Raw genomic sequence first — 20,897 nt, forward strand, 5'->3', positions numbered from 1 at the left:
TCTACACACACACACACACACACACACACACACACACACCAATCATGCGTTAAAAAGTCTAAATTATGATATACTTAAGTCATAATAATATGATAAAAAGTTAAAAAGTATAATTTGTTATATAGTTTAGTTTTTGTTATATTTTAGTAATTTTATTTTTTTGAAATGTTTACCGTGTCTGAAGCATACAAATGAAAAAAAACACCAACGAGTTGGCCGGTGACAGCCTCTGATGTCACTACCGGTGTGACTATAAAAACAGGCACCGGGGGAAAACACGTCATTCTCTTCTTCGTCTTCACTGACTGTTTTGTTTGAAGCGTGCATCTGAAAGAACCGGTAAGAGCGCTCTTTCTTTGTCTATCATGGCGACTACTAGCAAACGTTTAGACAATGTATGAATCCGTGTCGGCGTTATTTGACACCCGATGACACACACGATCTTTACGTGAGTTGTTTGGGTAAAGAGCACGCACGCGATGTCTTTGAGGAGGCAATCTGCGTGCATTGCGAGCGTTTTTTCAAGGAAAAAGCTCCGCTCTCGTTCGTCTCTCTTTCCAAAAAAAAAAAAAAAAAGCAGCCATCTGCTTCCCGTGGTTCAGGACCCGCCGCTGCTGAGGCACGGAGGAGAATGAGCTCGTGAGAATTTCAGGTGGATCTGTCTGAATGGTTTAAAGAGGGACTTTCCCTTTCGCGGTCATAATGGTGGCGGACGAGAGAGAGCCTCGGGAGGATGATGTTATATCTTTAAACACTTTCTGATACTGAGGTTAGTGCTCTGCTGGGTTTTTTACCCAGGAAAAGCAGGAGATATTTGAGGATGGTGAAGAAGCTGAGGCTGAGCCTTCTCAATTCTCCTGCCCTGCGTATGTAGCGCTGTTGGAGTTTATGGGTCGCGCCTCGATGAGCGTTATCTTTCCGACCATAGCCCTCCAGCTCAGGTGAGCCTTCCATTTCTGGCTGATCTCCATACAGAGATCGAAAGGAAATGAAAGAGGCCGTTTTCTTCTCGCATCCATCGGTTTCAGCATAAGAGTTTTGCCGACATCGAGGCGATGCGCGAAAATGGCTATGAGAGGATGCCCCCTGCAGAAAGAGCTTTCATTCTGTGGGGGAGACATCCTCTCTTAATCTCCCTTCTTGCCATCTAAGCCCCTTCAAGCAATGCATCTTGCTTAAATGGCAAGGCATACGCATCAGCAGGTCAGGCTGAGGCTTTATTACAAAATAAATGCTTCAAGCATATCAGACTGATCTGCTAAGAGACCTGGATAGAGGCGAAGGCCTTTTTCCTGATCAGGTAGCCGAGCTGCGCCGCACCACAGGCCTCTCTCCGGGCTACCAAGCAGGCCACCTCTGCCAAGCGCAGGACTATGGCGGCCATGGTGGTGGCGGAGAGACATCTGAGGATGAACCTGGCAGACATCGGGAAGAAAGAAAAGGCTTTCTTCTCGATGCTCAGGTTTCGGCTTCTGAACTTTTCGGTATTTCCGTTGAGACGGTGATCGAGAAGTTCGGGGAGACGAAGGCGCACTCCGCTGCTTTCAGATCTTTCGTTCCACGAAGGTCCAGGTCTGAGCCCAAACAACATAGGGGTCCTGGCCTGTCTCGATCTGAGGATCAAAGACGGGCACAGAAGGCTAGTGTCGCGACTCACGCTCCTCCCCCACCTGCGGGCAGGGTTAAGAGGAATTGTGGGTCACAAGGGGGTAAGCAGAACCTAAGGGATGTGATCCAGACGAGGCAGCGTTCTCGTCTGAGTCAGAGTGATACTGAGGTATCTACTCGTTCCCTTTAGGGATTTTTAACTTCTGCTTTTATTCTCCCTTTCCTAATTCCCCTGTAACCACCAGCTCTCCACCTGATCGAGGTTAGGTGGAAACCTCTAACGCATAACAGTCTCCTATGCTGGACCTATAATGTTTTTGGCTGGTTCTATGTTCATAGCAACCACCTTACTGATGGGTCCGGACTAAAAGGAGGCGCCCCTTGAGCGGGGCTCCAGCGCAGGAGGGTGGGAGTATAAAAATAACCCTTTCTGTATATACTTATGTGTAAATTGCTGGTGGTTATGTGTCTACTAATAAACTCTGTGAGTTTCCTTTGCAGTGCTCAGTTACAGTGGTTTACTAAACACTCGTCAGCACCAGCCATCCGGCTTCATGTTCCGGTATTAGGCGGCTGAGATCACAGGTTTCTGCGGGAGCCTCCCTTGATCATCAGGCCTGGCACAGCACTGCAGGGAATTTCATGGATGTCCGGCCAGGTCACCCTGAGGGGTCTCCTGGCCGCTTAGGTGCTGTCGCATCCAGCGGGAAGTGAAGGTGGCAGTTACAGAAGTCTTCTTGTATTTGCTGCCTCAGGTGATGCTCCCCTCGCTAGAGGTTTATAAAATTTGAGCTTGCCTCTCCCGTGCGGTTCAGCGCCTCTGCGATGCTTAGGAACCTTTAGGTACACACGCTAAGCTCTGTGTACTTTCTGAAAACCACATTGTGGTCAGTGTGCACGTGAACACTTTGCGCACTTTTTAAAAATCCACGTATTGGTAAGTGTGCACGCAAGACTCTGCGCACTTTCTGAAATCCTGTATGGTAAGGGTTACGCGCTCCGCCTCGTTCCCTTTCTTGAGATGATTAGACCTTGGTTCCTTGGGCTCCATTCAGCCAGTGTTGTATTTGTTTATACACTTCAAGCATCGCTTCCCTCAACATGAGGGGCTATTCGGGCGATTCTCGTGATAGTTTAGCAGCGCTCCCCTTTTTCCAAGAAGGGTCGCCTATGAGCGTGCTACTCTGGATTCAGGAGTTCTCCTCTCATATGAGACTGAGTTTTTCCCAGAGCACTCCAGCATTATTTCCACAGATCGAGTTGATGACTCTCAAACATACTTTTTTGAGATGCACCATTCCATCTATGAGCTACTCTATCAGAGTGCCACGAGAGCCCTTCCTTAGAGAACAGTATTTGAAAATCCATGATATGGTAAGTGTGCACGTGAAGTCTTTTGCACACTTTCTGAAATCCACACTGTGGTAAGTTCGCACGCTAGTATTCTGCATTCTTTCTAAAATCCTATATGGTGAGGGCTTTGCGCGGTTGCTTCGTGCCCTTTCTTGAGCTGGTAAAAGCCCCGTTCATCTTGGGCGCCACTCCACCCATGTATCCTCGGATACCTATCTAAACAGGGTGTTGCTACTGGAGATCTGTTGAGACAGCTCCTTCAGCAAGCTTTTGCGGAAGCAAGCTGTAGCCCATGTGTGACAGGCAAGACTTAGTATAAAATGCTAGGTTCCTAGCCGTATCCCTTTAAAGGAATCTTTCCTGATTCCAAGCCTTTAGCTCTACCACCTAACAATTAAGTTGGGTATGTAACTTAGGCCTTTGGCCGTAAGGGGTATTGTCACAGACAGCCGTCTAAACGTCCCGGGAGCAACTCCCATTGAAATGGTAGAGTTGGTACTTAGTGTAATCGCCATGATTCTGGCCTGCACTCCCCTCAGCATGGCGGCGTGGGTATACTGTTCCCCATAGCGACCCCTAGAGGACGCAGTTCGAAGTTCCCTTGAAAGGGAACGTCTCAGGTTACGAATGTAACCATGGTTCCCTGAGTAGGGAACGAGACACTGCGTCCTCTAGCTCCCTGCCATGCTTCGGACGCAAGCTTCAGATGAAGAAGTGAATGACGTGTTTTCCCGGTGCCTGTTTTATAGTCGCACCGGTAGTGACGTCAGAGGCTGTCGCCGGCCAACTCGTTGGTGTGTTTTTTCATTTGTATGCTTCAGACACGGGTCACGACGAGGTGTTCCCCATAGCGACCCCTAGAGGACGCAGTGTCTCGTTCCCTACTCAGGGAACCATGGTTACATTCGTAACCTGAGACGTTTTTTTGACATACATAAGTCATAGTTATGACAAAAAGTAAAAATAACAAAAAAAAAAATCAAAATTAAGAGATAAGTCGAAATTATGACTTAAAAAGTGAGTAAGTTTAATCTTTGTCTGATGTTCATTCATGTTTTCCATGCTTTCATGAGCACTACGTTCATACAACAAAATATTCTGGGGGTCATGGCACACCACATTATTTTTTGAATTTTGTGCTTTGTTTTAGCAATAAAACAATTTTGTCTTGCCTAAAATCACATTTATCTACAAATTTTGTGCTTTGTTTTAGCAATAAAACAATTTTGTCTTGCCTAAAATCACATTTATCTACTAAAACAATTTTGTCTTGCCTAAAATCACATTTATCTACAAATTTTTTTCACATTTTGTTATGTTGCTTCCTTATGTTAAAGTGCTTTAAATTATTTTTCTTCAAAAAAAAAAAAAAAAAACCTGATTCCATTGCATAAGTATACATACCCTTCTCCGGGACAGTTAAAATTTAGCTCAGAAGCATTCATATCGCTTGTAGATGTTACTAAACTTCAAGGGAAGTAAACCTGTGGCAAATTCAACTGAATGGATATAATTTGGAAAGGTATTTAAATGCAAAGTCGTCAACACCAAAGCTCCAAAAGTATCAAAAAATGTATTAATAAACCTAATAACCACAAAACATTTATTAAATAAATAAATATCCTGTGTTTTAAAGAAATGGACGAATATCAAAGTCCTCATTTAATCCTCTAGGGGACAATGTGTCTTATGTATAAATCCAAAAGACCTCATGCTGTAAAAGCAATTTGTTGATATCACCTCTGCAATAATCTTCGAAATATTTTGGTTAGAGCTGATTTGAAACCTGCTCCTCATTTCTTGAACAAAATACCATATGGGAATTACAGATGTGGTTACTGTCAACAGTGCGATTTCACATATAAGACATCGACTTTTACACATCATTACATGGGTAAAATTTGTAATATTCAAGGTACTATTTTGTGTAAGATGGCTAATGTCATGTACCTGTTGCGTTGCTCCTGTGGTTTATGTTATATAGGTAAAACTAGCAGACCTCTGAAAACTCGTATCTCTGAACATCGATGTGCAATTAGACATCGCGATCCAAAAAGTCTGGTAGCACAGCACTTTACAGATTCGAGGCACTCAGTTTCCACTCTTCAGTACATCAGCATTGAGGTAGTTAAGTATACACATCGCGGAGGTAATATCAACAAACTGCTTTTACAGCGTGAGGTCTTTTGGATTTATACACTAGACATGTTGTCCCCTGGACGATTAAATGAGGACTTTGGGATTCGTCCATTTCTTTAGGACACAGGATATTTATGTTTTTTTATTTATTTATTATTATTATATGTTATTTATTTTTTGTGGTTATTGTTTTTTGTTTATTAGTTTTTTTAATATTTTTTTTGTTTGGTGTTGCCGACTTTGCATTTAAATAATTTTTCTGCTTGTTTCTTGGTCGAGCACCCAGTTGAGATTGATGTGTGTGCTTTTGTCTACTTTTTATAATTTGGAAAGGCACACTCCTCTCAATAAAAAGTCTAACAGCTGAAAATGCATATCAGAGCATAAACCAAGCCCTGGGGTCAAAAGAACTGTAGAGCTCAAAAACAGGATTGCAGATAGGAGAAACCTACAGAAGGACAAATATCACTGCAACACTCCACCAATCTGGTCTTTATGGCGGTGTGGCCAAACTCAATCCTCTCCTCAGTGAAGACACATGAAAACACACTTGGAATTTGCAAAACAAACAAACAAACAAAAAAGCAACTAAAGAGCCCTCAGTTTGTGAGAAACAAGATTCTCTGGTCTGATGAACCGCAATCCCAAGCATCGTTTTTGAAGGAAACCAGGCACTGCTCATCACCTGCAGAGCACCATCCCAAAGTGTGCTTATAGCAGCCTCATGCTGTGGGGCTGTTTTTCAGGCCCCGTCCACACGGAGACGCGTTTCTGTGAATACGCACAAATTTTTTATCGGATAGGCGTTTCGTCCACACGGATCCGGCGTTTTCGTAAGGTGAAACCGCTATTTTTTGAAACCGGGTCCCAAAATGGATAAATCTGAAAATGCCGCCTTAGCGTTTTCGTCTGGACGGCTTATCCGTATATTTTCTGAAACGATGACGTCATTAGCCCACGTCTCCCCCCCAGTCAGACACCTCTACGTCACGTAACAGCAACAAAAACATGAACAAACACTGAACGATTGTCATTTTATTAACTAACATTAACACAGATTAATAAATGTATTGTTCCATGTTCGTTTGTGTACCACGCGCAAGGTTTATGAGCATAGTCCAAAAGTCTTCTTCTCCGGTTTTTAGTGTATCTCTGTGGCAGAATTACAGCGCCACATACTGGTCTGGCATGTATACTACATCATGGGCTTGAACCCAATCAAAAATTTCTGGAGAAACCTGAAAATGTGCATCTGCCAATATCCATCCTGACAGAACTTGAGAGGTGAAGAGGTGAGGAGAATAATGGCAGATAATAAAGTTTGTTGCATCATACCAAAAAGCCTTGAGGCTGTAAAGGTGCTTCAACTAAGTTAAGGGTATGAATACTTATGCAATTTACTTATTTCAGTTTTTTTTTTTTTTTTTTTTTTTTTTTATAAATTTATGAAGTTTTGACAGTTCTGTTTTTGCTTTGTCATTATGGTGTGTGGAGTGTAGATTGTTGTGGAAAAAAGAAAAGAAATTTAAAGTAGTTTAAAATAAGGGAGCAACATACGTAACAAAACATGAAAAAAAAAAGAAAATAAAAATGAAGGGGTATGAATACTTTGGCAAGGCACTGTAAATACCATGAGTTTCAATTCATAAAAAACCCCCAAAAAACTCACGACTGAGTTCAAATATTTTATTTGTGACACATTCCATCATGCCACAAATGTTGTCGCTAGATCTTGAACCCAAAAGATTCCTGTAAGGAATCTCTGTCACACACTGACACCGCCAGATCAATCTCTTTTTATTTCTCAAGCTGATTTTGAGTCACAGCCAGTCTGGCACTGCTCATATCCTTTTTTTAAAATCCACTGAGAGCTGTTCTACACACATGTACAGGTGGTCCGGACTGAGCGCTTCTGTCTTTCCTCTCTGAAGTGCAGTCTAATCCTCTCTGCTCTGTCCACAGTGTGTTGTCAAGCCTGCTAATAAGGAGAGAGCTATAGCTGTACCGGGCCAGTTTGATTGTGTGGCTGAGCCCATTGAGTGGCCAGCACCACAGATGCAAGCATTAACATGCAGTATGAGAGCTGAAGGATAGTGTTTCTACATTAGCTAAAGCCCTCCAGAGCGCCTACTCTGTTTGTTTGCAATAACGGGGCCCGGCTGAACACAGGGCCAAAAAAGGGGAATTATCCTGCAAACAGAGAAAGGTCATAATCACACACACACACACACACACACACACACACACACACACACACACACACACACACACACACACACACACACAGCTGCAGTAGGTTTTCATACACCATTATTTTCCTGCGTGGCTTTACTTATGAAGCCCTGACCCAAAGAAGAGGCATTGCTGGTTAAAAATATGCAGTGATGTTTCGATCCTCATCAAGTCAGTGAAAAGAAGCTAACGCCCTACTTTAGTGCAACAGTTGAAGAGTTCATGGATTTATGCACACCAAGCAGTTGCATAAATGTTAATTTTTTTTAGCCCACCTTTTATCTTTTGAATTTACCCTAAATATGAGGTCAGGCTGAAAGAGCCAGTGTTTAATAAGAGCACACTCTTATTCACCTGAAACTGTTCCCTTTGCTGATGTTCTCAAATCTCAATGGTCTCAAATGACTGATTCAGATTCACATGGTGCACCAGGTTTGACGTCAATGATATGAAACGTAATTGGTCAAATGTAATGCTCCATATTTGAAATAAATAATATTTCAGAACTGCAGTAAAAAAAAAAAAAAAAAAAAAAAAAAGGTACTTATAAAGGTACCTACTTTATATTAAGTTGCCTTAACTACTATGTACTTACATTTAAATTAATCATTTGGTACAATGCACTTATTGTGTACGTACATGTTTTTTTATGGAGTCAAAACAGGGCCACATATACTTGATTTTTTTTTAAGTAACGCTGCTTTTATTTTCCATTTCAGTCAAGTGTTAGCTTGCGATACCGTTTTTTCCCTTTGCGTTTCACATTTCTGCACGCTTTGAGTCAAGGGGTGGAGTCAAGGGACAGGGGTGTATACAACAGGCCCGAGAAGGCCTCCCTCGAAGCTACATCATCAGCTGGAGACATAAAGCGCAACAGATGGAGTCATCATTGCTAAGAAGAGGCAAGCGGGTGGATTATAGGTATTGCAAGTGGATCGTTTCCTTTTATTTGATAAAATGAGTATTGTTTTGTCTACTAAATGTGATTACTAGTTTTGTGTTTGAGATGGATTTGGTTTTATTTAGGATTTTTGAGTAAAAAAGGAATGGAATAATTTACAAATCTCATAAGCTTAGATTTTATTCACAATAGAATATAGATAACATATCAGATGTTGAAAGTGAGATATTTTTTAATGTCATGCCAAATATTGGCTCATTTTGGATTTCATGAGAGCTACACATTCCAAAAAAGTTGGGACAGGTAACAATAAGAGGCCGGAAAAGTTAAATGTACATATAAGGAACAGCTGAAGGACCAATTTGCAACTTATTAAGTCAATTGGCAACATGATTGGGTATAAAAAGAGCCTCTCAGAGTGGCAGTGTCTCTCAGAAGTCAAGTTGCAAAGAGTTTGAAGTTATCATCATCTACAGTGCATAATATCATCCAAAGATTCAGAGAATCTGGAACAATCTCTGTGCGTAAGGGTCAAGGCCAGAAAACCATACGGATGGCCCGTGATCTTCGGGCCCTTAGACGGCACTGCATCACATACAGGAATGCTACTGTAATGGAAATCACAACATGGGCTCAGGAATACTTCCAGAAAACATTGTCAGTGAACACAATCCACCGTGCCATTCGACCTTGCCGGCTAAAACATTTGGCACATCATAAAGAGGAAGATGCGACAAAGAAGACCTAAGACAGTTGAGCAACTAGAAGCCTGTATTAGACAAGAATGAGACAGCATTCCTATTCCTAAACTTGAGCAACTTGTCTCCTCAGTCCCCAGACGGTTTGCAGACTGTTATAAAAAGAAGAGGGGATGCCACACAGTGGTAAACATGGCCTTGTTCCAACTTTTTTGAGATGTGTTGATGCTATGAAATTTAAAATCAACTTATTTTCCCCTTAAAATTATACATTTTCTCAGTTTAAACATTTGATATGATATGTCATTTGATATGTTGTATTCTGAATAAAATATTGAAATTTGAAACTTCCACATCATTGCATTCTGTTTTTATTCACAATTTGTACAGTGTCCCAACTTTTTGGAATCGGGTTTGTATTAACATCGCTTGCATTTGCATGAGTTAAAGAAGATCATTTACTCACGTGAATGTGTTGGAATCTGTCATTCATTTCTGTCATCGTGCACACTTACTGTCGATAGATTTTGTTTACTTTTAAGGATTATGATGTTCTTACACTAAATATAATGCAAAATAGATGTTACACTATGTCTCTTGGAACAGACTGCAAATGGATAACAAATAAAAAGTAAAATGAATGTAGCAAACATCCCCACTTTTCAATGTCAAAACAGTGCCAGAAAGTGAGACACACAGAAACATGAAACACAAAGGGAAAAAAACAGTATCGCAAGCTCACACTTGACTGAAACACAAAATAAAAGCAGCGTTGCAAATAAATTAGGAGCTATGGCCATAGAAAATATGTATTGCAAAGTCATTGCTTTTGCTCAGTTTCATTTAATTTTGCAATTCTTTTTTTTTTTTTTGCAAATTTTTTTTCTTGCAATACTTAATTCTTTTGCAGTCCTTTATTTTTGAACAAAAATACTTTCATAAAAATAAAAATACAGATACTTTCATTTTCCTTTGCAAAACTTTATTTTCTTTTGCAATACTTCAATTCTTTTGCAAGTATATGTGGCTCTGTTTTGACTCCATAGTTTTACATTGTACTTATATTTTAAAAAAAAAATACCTGCATGTAATTACATCTGTAATTAATTTCTTTAATTACATTTATAATTACACTGTTGACCCATACCTTACACCTTAACCCACCCTTAGACCTACCCATACCACCAAACCTGACCCTAACCTTACCCGTTTCCCACCTCAATAGCAGCAAAAGTGTTTTGCAATATAATATGAACACAATAAGTACATTGTACATATTTTTTTTTGATGTAAGTACATAGTAGTTAAGGCCGCTTAATATAAAGTGGGACCAAAAATTTCACTGAATAACTTAAATGTCACTTTGTTCCCCACAAAAAGCTATTGACTGGTTTTAAAAGACTTACAATATAGTCATATGGACTATACTTCACTTTATGCTTGCAGGTCCCCATTATAAAAAAGAAAACTTTGGACATTCTGTAAAATATTTTTGTGTTTCATGGATGAACTCATATTGGTTTAAATAAATAAAAATAAAAAACTGAAATAAATTTCAGTAATTGTATCTAGCCTTTTATTTTATTATTTTTTTTTAGTGGGACTGTCTATAATTTTGGGTATTGTAGATCACCTAAGATGAAAAGTTTTTGTTAAAAGATAAAAGATTTGGACCTGACACAATTGGACAACAGCAACCAATTCTGCCTTCTCTATAAGTCCCTCATGACGTCAGTCCTCAAACTCATCATAAAGGTCTGCTGGATGCAGGACAGCTGCCTGATCTATTTTAGACTTCATCTTAGCTTGTTAAGTCCTAAGCAAGCACTAACTGTTTTCCTGGAGACAGATGTGTTACTTGGTTACTTTAAGAAATGCTTGTCCTAAACCTTTTATTACGATGAAGCTTCACTGAACTTTAGCAATGAGACATATCTGTCACTCATTCATTCACTTCCCTGAGTGCAGTTATTCAAAGCTGTTATTACTGTATGTGATTCAGTATGTGTGTGTGTGTGTGTGTGTGTGTGTGTGTGTGTGTGTGTCAGCATGTGTGTGGATGTAGTGTAGTGGATGTACTTTGACAGTACTTATTATATAACCTTAGATAAATATCAGGTCTTGTAGGGAGATACACATATACTGGTAAATCTCAGATAATAATGGTAATAATAATAACAACAATTATTATTAATAATATTATTATTATTACAGCAACAAGAATTTGACAAGAAATGTGGAAATTTTATGTTTATTAATAATTAATTGCAATGAAAAACAAAACATTAATTCTCCTAATATAATATATATATATATATATATATATATATATATATATATATATATATATATATTTTTTTTTTTTTTTTTTTTTTTTTGGAGTGAGAGAATATACACCTTAAATTAAATTTATTTTATAATAGTAATAATAATAATAATAATAATAATAATAATAATTATTATTATTATTATTATTTAATGAAGGCCTGGGTGGGTAGAAAAAAAAATCTGTTATATGTTTTTTTTTTTTTTTTTTTTTTTTAATCAACAATTTATATTGGATATCAAAGGAAAGTGAATAGATCTTTTCATCTGGTCCCGCTTGAACAATGGGTTTCTTTGATGAAGGATCCCTGTCTGGTCACTCCTATCAGAATAAACATTACAGCAGTCAGAGACTTTAGCAAGCAGACATATTGTGCTTCTGTCTGAACAAAGAAGGTCTTTTATTTCTCCCTGCCTAGCTCTCTCTTTCTGTGGTAAATACGATCTGGCACCTGTGTCAGTATTGATCGTTCAGTCATAACTCAATTTGATAGATGAATGATGATTAATGTTGGGCTGGGGGACACTGGCCAGACTGTCTAATATATAATAGTTAATATTTACAATGAATGTTGTATTATTTTGGCTCACATATATCAGAATGTTCACCCTGGAGCGTTCAGAGAGAGATAGTGTGGGAGAGAGTGGCTGCAGATTTTGGCTGTAGTAATGATCTGAAATATGGAAGGGGCACTCATTACAAATTGTATAAGCTTGGCTCATGAATATTAATTGGGTGACGTAACATTTTTCAGTGCTAATGTTCTGTGCTAAGCGCTCTGCTAAAAGACAATGGGCACTAATGTGCTTATTCAGTCAATGTTGCTTTAAGGCATATCAGCATATAGAGGCCATCTTGGAAATGCCCTGGTTGGCATTTTGTAGGCAATATGAACACAAGTATAGCTCCTGTCTACTTTAATGTAAAAAGATCCACATAGAGTGCTGCAGGGATGACATGTATATTTTAGACCAAAACCCAGAAACAAGTTAGCATTTTTACACTTGCACTTCTATTGTTTTTTTGTTTGTTTGTTTGTTTGTTTTTAATGGGTTTTTGCTTTGCCTGAAATAAGGTCTGTGGTTTACACAAGCTCAGGATGAATTTCGAATCCCCACGTTTTATTCTACAACATTCAGTACATCAGTGCATACCCCCCACTCCCCCCCCGCTGCTTTTTTAATTGTTTTACTTTTACTTGTCTTAAAAAAGGAAGTTGCTAACATGGCTAAATTGGACTACATTGTCAGAGAAATTAAATGTCATCACACCTACTCACTAGTCCTCTCTTCACAGCCTCAATGTGTTAATAACTGCACTCCTACAAACTACTGTAAGTCAATCTTTTAGGGAAAAAATTAAATAAAAACTGAAAAACTGAAAGTTGTCAGAAGCTTAATGATGGTAACACTGAAATATGACCATGATATAATTCATTTATAGCCTATGATTAGCTTTTTTCTTCTGCCGATTATATTTAGCCCTTTAAATTCATAAGAAAAAAGTTGATCACAGAGCATATTTTCTGCAATAATCCAAAAACCATTGGAAAATCCTCTTGCATTTTTGTTGAGGGCACAAGTGTGATGCTAACTTCCAGGTTTGCCTACAGAAACACGCCATCACACCACATTTAACCGCACAATCAACACATTAAAAATCTGACAGAAATCAAAAAATGCTGCTTCTTTGTCAAATCATGCTTAAAAATACCATCTATTTCTCTGAATGTGTATGCATGTTCTAAAGCCAAAAAATTTCCCAACATAATATACAGACAATGGAGTGAATGCAAGTTAAACCACTTTATTGTGTGGTAAAAATGTTTGCGCAGAAATTACATTTATTTTTAACTCTATTTACATTAGTGCTGCATCATGCATAAATAACATTTGCATATTTGTATTTACACAATTCAAATAACCTTTTTATGCAAATTAGGTTTATCTTATTCAGCACTATTTTGGGGGCTGTTTGTGTTGTTATACAATTAATATCTGATTCCTGTTGCAAACCAGGTGTTAAAAATTACTGATAGGACATGCAAATAAACTGGCACAATTACTTCTTAGTAAGCTCCCTTTATTGAGAATCTCCCAGTGCCAAACATCGCCTGCCACCAACTAACAAAAAGCCAGTCATGTTTATAACTGATGCATGATGACCCCCCAAATATTAGTGAAGAAAAAACATCATATAATTTTTTTTGTTCAACTCAATCACTCAATCTGTCAACAAGAGTTCAGACTTATTGGATTCAGTTCACAGTTCAGAAAAGACACTTATGCATCCGATTGCGTCAAACATCCATGATAACTAGCCGGATGTATTACCAAATCTATACTTAGGTTATGGTTAAAATTCATGTTAGTGTTTTATAGGTAATCCGTACTGTGATGGACATGACCAATGAAATCTTTGGAGTCGGTGGTGGGATGGGGTTTGTACTAAACTGGTTTGGAAAAACAAAATCACTATTTCAATAGGAACTCAACACATGGATCCATGGTGTCTTTAAAGTCATTGTTGCAATGCCTCTACAGCAGATAATGTGAAAGAATGTGTGTTTGAGCCATTGAAAGTAGAAGCAGTGGGTATGTGTGTGTTGGTAATTGAGAGCAGTGGTTGTTAATTAAAAGAGTAGAGGACATGACAGGTTTTGGCTTGTCTGACCCAGCAGTGCTGTTTCACTGTCAGTCGTTTAGCCATTTAGCCTGGCCAGGGCGGAGCAGCAAGAGGGACACATTACGGGGTGTTAGGGGAGATAGCAGGAGCCGACAGAAGTATAAATCATGCTAGCTGTTAGTATGAGGCGAGGCTTTCAGTCCCAAGGGGGGGACGGAGAGAGGAGCAGGGCAGAGGAATTGTGTGGTTTGTCTTCACGTCCCAGTAGCTTTCAGGCTAATAAACGGATTAGAGTCCACTTTGAGCAAAAGACAAAAAGGGATTTCTGCTGTTCGTGGAGAGAGAGAGGAAGTGGGAGAGGACTTGAATGAGGATGGTTTGGCTCTGAAAGCAGGCCAGCACTACAGGGAGAAACTGTGTGGGCTCCTGTCGAGTTTTGAAGCGACTGGAATGCTTAGTGCGTTTGATGAGACATTAGCGGCATATTGTGGCACTTATGAAACGGCACAGAAAAAGATCTATGAATAAGTACTCACCGAATCTGCAGGCAAACGCTCTCAGAGTACCTGTAAATGAATGAACAAACGTCAATCTCAGTGTTACATAAGTTTTGCTATTAGCATTTGGCTGCACAGTTTAGGCTGTAGAAGTTTCTGACTAAGAATATCCTCTCTGAAATAATCTAGAGACATTTTGTGTATGTTGTAAATGACAAGGCACTTTTAAAGACTCCATGAATCAGACTTTAGTTTACTTCAAATCCAAGAATCATTATTTGCCACATACCACTGCTTGTCAGAAGCAAGTGGTAGTTATAACTTATGAGGAATGAATGTTTCCATTCTAAAGACTATTATATTGGGGTGGGGGAAAGCATACTGTTCTGCAGACAAGATGAATTATCAACATTTTTGTCAGATTTTCTCTGAAAAGAAAGTTTTAAATGCAGCCATCATATAGACTAGCATACAGATTGGGCTTAAATATAGCAGTAATGGACTAAAAGACATAATTTTTTATTTCATTAGGTGGTGTTTAAAGGTTTAAATACACTACATGACTTTTGTGCATATTTTCCCCCTAATTACGGTCTGGGTGAATTGATGCTAGTTGCCAAAAGACAGAGTCTGTCTGCAGCTTAGTGCATGATATAGGCACAGACTCAGATCTTTACACTTCAGATTCCATCCAGTTGGAGGGTATCAAACATTTTTGATATTTTGAGCTGATTTTAGAACACATAATGTTTTCACTTGTAATGTTTCTCAAAGCAAAGATACATATGTTTCTATGTGAGTTTGTTGTGTTTGAAATGACTTGGAAGTCTGGTAGTGTGTGATCCACTGTCAATTAACGCATGTTGTCCAGTTTTTCCTCTGTAACCATTTACAAAGTCGGCAAGTGTATGTCGCCTAGTGCTTTAAAATCTGTTCAAAAGTTGTGTAGCGTATTGTTGCCTGAAAGCAGATTAAACACCTTGTTTAAACAGTCCTGGCTCATTTGAACATTCCATGAATTTAAGGGATTTTCAGGAGGTTTGATTGTCAATTTTAGGAAAGCACCTAAGTGTGGTGGTTGTAGCTTTACAACTCCAGGAGGAGTTAGAGTCAGAAATTTAAGTTTCAGAAAAATTTATAATTATTTATTTTAAGTTTAAATAAAATAATATTATGTTGGCTTACTCAAGACAACACAATAAATAAACTCATTATGAAAGGCAACGTAACACAATAAACAAACTTATTCTATCCTATACACAACCAAGATGCAATTTAGGTAGTCTGTAGGAGTGTTTCGATATTGTCTATCCCAGCTTTTGTGTAACTTGTTTAGTGCTATGTCTAGCGTGGCAAGGAGAGGAGGCAGTTTTGCTCCTGACCCTGTCAGACTGATCCTGAGATGGCTGCTAAGGGCCCCTCACCCACTCAATGCGTTCTTTCAGCTCTGCTCTGGGATCAGCCTCAGGGTCACAGGCAGAAAGACAAGCCCTGAGTGCCAAATTTAGAGGGGAAAAACGTTGTTTTGTGTAGGTTCTGAAGGAGCTTTACAACTTCCGAAAGTTTCTCTGACCGCCCCAATAACCCCTTCCCATGATTCTGAATTTTGTATGTTAATACGCAGCAAATGCCGCTCAACACAACGAGGAGGCCTGGATTTGGAAACAACAAGAGAGTGGGCGGAAAACCGACCCAGAGTTTGCCTGCCTTTGCCCTGAATTCTCTGGTTAGGAGCGTCAGTTTTGATACTTCCATTTGACTCAAACAGAAAGACTTTATTCTCAGTAATGTGCCAAAATGGAGATTTACCACAGCTGGGGAATAGCTCAAGCCAAATAAATCAATAAACATTATCCTTGACCTTTTTGGCTTGTTTGTTTTTCCTTTTTAAAAGCAACAATTGTAATATAGGCCTAGTAATAACTATACATCAGCTACACACCATATCATCGAAGGAATGATTGGTTATTTTTGAGAGCAGTGAATTAAAGAAAAAAATGATTTTGCTAAATGAAAAGCATATAATTCCTCAGGGCTGTAACTACTTCTCGCAGTAGAGGCTTAGAAATTTGTAATTTGTACTATAGTAAACTGACATACCCAGAGGAAAACTTTATTTTTCTATCATAACTAAATATAATTAATTGAGTTATGCTCAGTTATGCTTTAAAAGGTATATGCTACTTAAAATGATTGTTCACATAAAAATCATTTCCAAAAAAAAATTATTTACTCACCCTCATTTTGTTTAAAACCTGTATGACTTTCTCCTGCAGAGCATTTGTCCATACGACGCAAGTCAATGGTCTGCAAAATTGTTTGGTTCCCTTTCAGTCAGTCACTCTCCACGTCACGTCAGATGACCGACGAATTGGGATCTCGCTTAGAGATCTACTTTGAGTGTAAACTAAATGAGCTAATGCACCTTGCATGCGATTATTGCATCCAGCTACCGCTGATCACAGTGTGAGTATAAGTAGGCAACAGATACAGCGCAAATTCAGCTTTTCGCTTCAGATCCGAGCGATCACATCGTTCTGCTCCTGACTACTCTACTGAGAGAAGAAGACTGAACAAGTTCAGCGTGCTCTTTGAGAGCTCTTTGTGTTGGTGGTATGGCACTTCAGCGGTGGTGATTTCCCATGTCGAGTGGGTTGCAAACATCAGGCTGCACTACCCCCTGTTGTGTTGCAGGTTGCCATCTCCTCTGTGCGTTTCAGCACCCTAAAAGAGCTTTTTCCCTAAAAGAGCATTCATCTCCACCACGTCCTGAACCCTTGAGGCTGGACGATTGGTTTCTCAGGGTGGCTCGTGCTGATTCTCAGCGCCCCGCCTCGGTGCCTTTCTTACCAGAGGTGCATCAGGTTCTCACCAGGTCAGGGACGGCACCTTTTACTGCCGGAAACCAATCTGCTGGTTCCTCCTCCGTCACCACCCTCGATGGTGGTGCAGCTAGGGGATATACAGGGGTTTCCCCGGTGGAGCGGTCGGTTGCAATGCAGTTGTGTCCTAATACCGCTTCCACTCGGCAGGGCAAACCGTGCCTCCCCTCCCAGGTCTGTAGGTACTAGTCTGAACAGCGATGCTTATACGGCCTGTGGAGAAGCTGCCTCCGCCTTACACAATATGGCGTTACTGCAGTTCTTCAGGCTAAGGCAATGAGGGACCTGCACGAGAGTTGCCACGATCCAGAAGTTTTCAAGAACTAGCTGGTAGAGTAGCTGGACTCCTTGTGGTAAGCCCTGGCCTGCGCCAAAAAGTAGGGGTGCAGGTGGCTTCCACGGGACACTGGAAGGGGCAGTAACTGTGGCTTTTTTGTAGGGATCCCAATTCGTCTGTCACCTCGGTTACGTATCGTAACCCTCATTCCACGAAGGAGGGAACGGAGACGTCATGTCCTGTTGATTTAGGTTATGTATGGTAGCTGTGGTGCCGGGTCACCAGCTCGGCTCCTCAGTGTAAACCTGAATATATACTGCATCTGATGCCTACTTATACTCACGCTGTGATCAGGGGCAGCTGAATGCAATAATCACATGCCAATGTGCATTGGCTCGTTTAGTTAACACTCAAAGCAGATTGGTCTCTCTAAGCGAAATCCCAATTTGTAGGTCATACGATGTGACGTCTCCATTCCCTCCTTCAGGGAACGAGGGTTACTATATGTAACCAAGACGTTACCAACATTCTTCAAAATTGAAAAAGAAAAAAGTCATACAGGTCTGGAATGACATAAGGGTAAGTGAACTTTTAGGGGGGAACCATCCCGAGTGTCACGTCTCAGACGTTCCTCCTAAAATTATTTTGGAGGCTTACTTTGTTATCTTTTTTTTTCTTTTTGTGTTTAATTCCTTTCTCGAAAAAATAAAAAGCATAAATAAAATATTTAAAAAACACATGTAAAATAATAACGCACAAAACTGAAAAACAAATGCAATTTTTTTTTTTTTAAAATAACAAACAACGCGATCATGGATCGAAAAATAATAAGCGTGAATCAAAAAAATGTAAACACATTTTAAAACTATATTGCACAAAACTGAAACATGAATTCAAAATTTTTCAAATCGCAAACAAAATCAGGTTTCCTGCTAATGTGTTATTTTTTTGTGTGCTTATGGTCTTTTCCCCTTTGCTCTTGTTTCCACGTTCTGCGCTTGCGTTTCTAAATGTTGCAGTTAGAGTTTCATGTAAATCAGGGCGGGCTTCAGCGCCACCATTGGGCCACAAGTTCTAGATTTACAGCTGCTCCTCTAGCCAATCAGTCCAAGGTTCGACTATAAATCGCACGCGATATTTGATGCGCAGCTTGTCAGTAAAGCCGGTTCTGTAATTAGCGGTAAATCTCCATCACCTGCGCACTTTCATGGAGCAGCATTTACTACACAGAGCCGTTATGCTGCTCCATGTGAAAGTGCGCAGGTGATGGAGATTTACCACTGTGGCAGGTGTGGGAAGTAGAGGTCGACACGGGAGTGGATTTTCAAATCTCTCCCGTCCCACTCCCGCAGAAAAAAAAGATCCCATCCCGTCCCAATCACACAAAAAAAACTGGGGGAAAATCCCTTCCCGTTTCAATCCCGGAAGAATGACTCACGTTCCCTCCCACTATGTTGTATTTCTTTTTGGCCGGAATCTGTCACAAAAAAATAAAAATAATATACAGTACAGATCACAGCATGCCCACTTTAGTTAAATAAAAATTCAAAATGTAGTTTTTTTTGTTATTTCATTGAACTGAAAGCCATCTTAATGCACATTGTGCATTGCACACACATTAAATTTAATGTAAAACATCCATGCTAACACACACGTTTTCTATTTTTTTTTTTTTTTTTTTTTTTGAGCGTAGACATTTCACTCTCTATAGATTTTTTTTTCATATACAGAGTTTCGAAGTTTCTCGCTCAAGTTCATATGACCGAGACGACAGAAAGCGCATTGTTTGCTTTAATTATTTTACAGAAGCTCTACATTTTGTTGTTATTCTGAGTACACACAAATGAACGTATACGGATTCGAAAGATTTATTACTTTTATCTGTATGACCAAAGATTACGGAGTATTTTAAGAGCCAGTGAGAGCACCGGTGCCTCCATCTGTCCTGCTGTGAGTGTGAGCGCGCTGCTGTTCAGTTTGCACACACACTTCAATAGCGCACATTTCTGTGGGTTAACATTAGATTGAGCAGCCATGTAAAGTTATGACTACATACATCTTTTAGATGAAAAGCTATATTTGAGGTCTACGAATGATAGCTGGGCTTTTGGATGTCCTGCCCGATGTAGGCTACTGTATTACCACATAGACCAGCCATTAACAATCTGTCCTTCACGCGCCGGTCATTCACTGAACCAGCCCACACCAAAGCAGACAGGAGGAGAACATAAAGACACAGGGGAAGTAGAATTGAGTTCAAAGTTAAAATATAAGCTTACAGTTTATAGTTTATTTTAAAGGTAGGCTATATTTGTGTACAAAGTTGGGGATCAAAGTGATATTACGATTCCCGGTCCCCCCACTCCCGCCCACTCCCGCTGACATTTTTTCCTGTGCCGTCCCAATCCCGTGATTAATAGTGTGAAGATCTAGTGTGAGAATGGATAACCAGTGTCAGAAGGCAAATCCCGGACGATCTCAGGTAATTATCCATAAATATTTTGTAAATGGGTGACAGAAACATTCACTTTGTCTGTTATGATATTTTCTGCAAGCTCTGTGTAGTCCGTCTAGGCCGATATCTAGCTTGTTAACAGGTGTCTTGTTAGTTTGGTTTAGTAAGCAATACTTTATATTTTAGGCACTGTAGGGCTGCACGATAAATTGCATGCGATATTTAATGTGCGTCTTGTCAGTAAAGGCGGTGTCCTGAGATTTCCTACCAGGGTTTACGCACATCAATATTTAATCCTTTTTTCTCGTGCTAAACAATGATTTTGAATGTATCTGCATTACTGTAAGGGTAGGTTTGGGGTTGGGGTAGGTGTTAACTTTAATAAAAAAACCAAATTTTATTGGTAGAAAAAAAATATTTAATGTTGGTTTCCTGTAGCTGTATCCCTTCTAGCTACAACCACAAAATATAACACATAAAATACTGTATTTGCATTCCGGTTCTGTAATCAGCGGTAATTCTCCATCACCTGCGCGCTTTCACATGGAGCAGCATAACGGCTCTGTGTAGTAAATGCTGCTCCATGAAAGTGCGCAGGTGATGGAGATTTACCACTGATTACAGAACCGGCTTTACTGACAAGCTGCGCATCAAATATCGCGTGTGATTTATAGTGCAGCCCTACTGCCTAAAATATAAAGTATTGCTTACTAAACCAAACTAACAAGACACGTGTTAGCGGGCTACATATTGGCCTACTCGGACTACACAGAGCTTGCAGAAAATATCATAACACACAAAGGGAATGTTTCTGTCACCCATTAACAAAATATTTATGGCTAATTACCTGAGATCGTCCGGGATTTGCCTGCTGACGCTGGTTATCCAGCTTTCACACACCTGC

General features: G+C 39.7%; 1 protein-coding gene across 1 annotated transcript in view; it reads right to left on the reverse strand.

The window, feature by feature from the left end:
• The window catches only part of LOC109110051 (semaphorin-6D-like), a 128,942-nt gene that overhangs the window by 40,195 nt on the left and 67,850 nt on the right, over window positions 1-20,897 (reverse strand). Inside the window, exon 3 of the mRNA XM_042774951.1 lies at window positions 14,419-14,448. The gene's annotated coding sequence lies outside the window, so the exon portion shown is untranslated. The remainder of the gene's footprint in view (window positions 1-14,418; window positions 14,449-20,897) is intronic.

This window comes from Cyprinus carpio, chromosome A18 (genome assembly GCF_018340385.1).
Source record: "Cyprinus carpio isolate SPL01 chromosome A18, ASM1834038v1, whole genome shotgun sequence".
Taxonomy (NCBI): domain Eukaryota; kingdom Metazoa; phylum Chordata; class Actinopteri; order Cypriniformes; family Cyprinidae; genus Cyprinus; species Cyprinus carpio.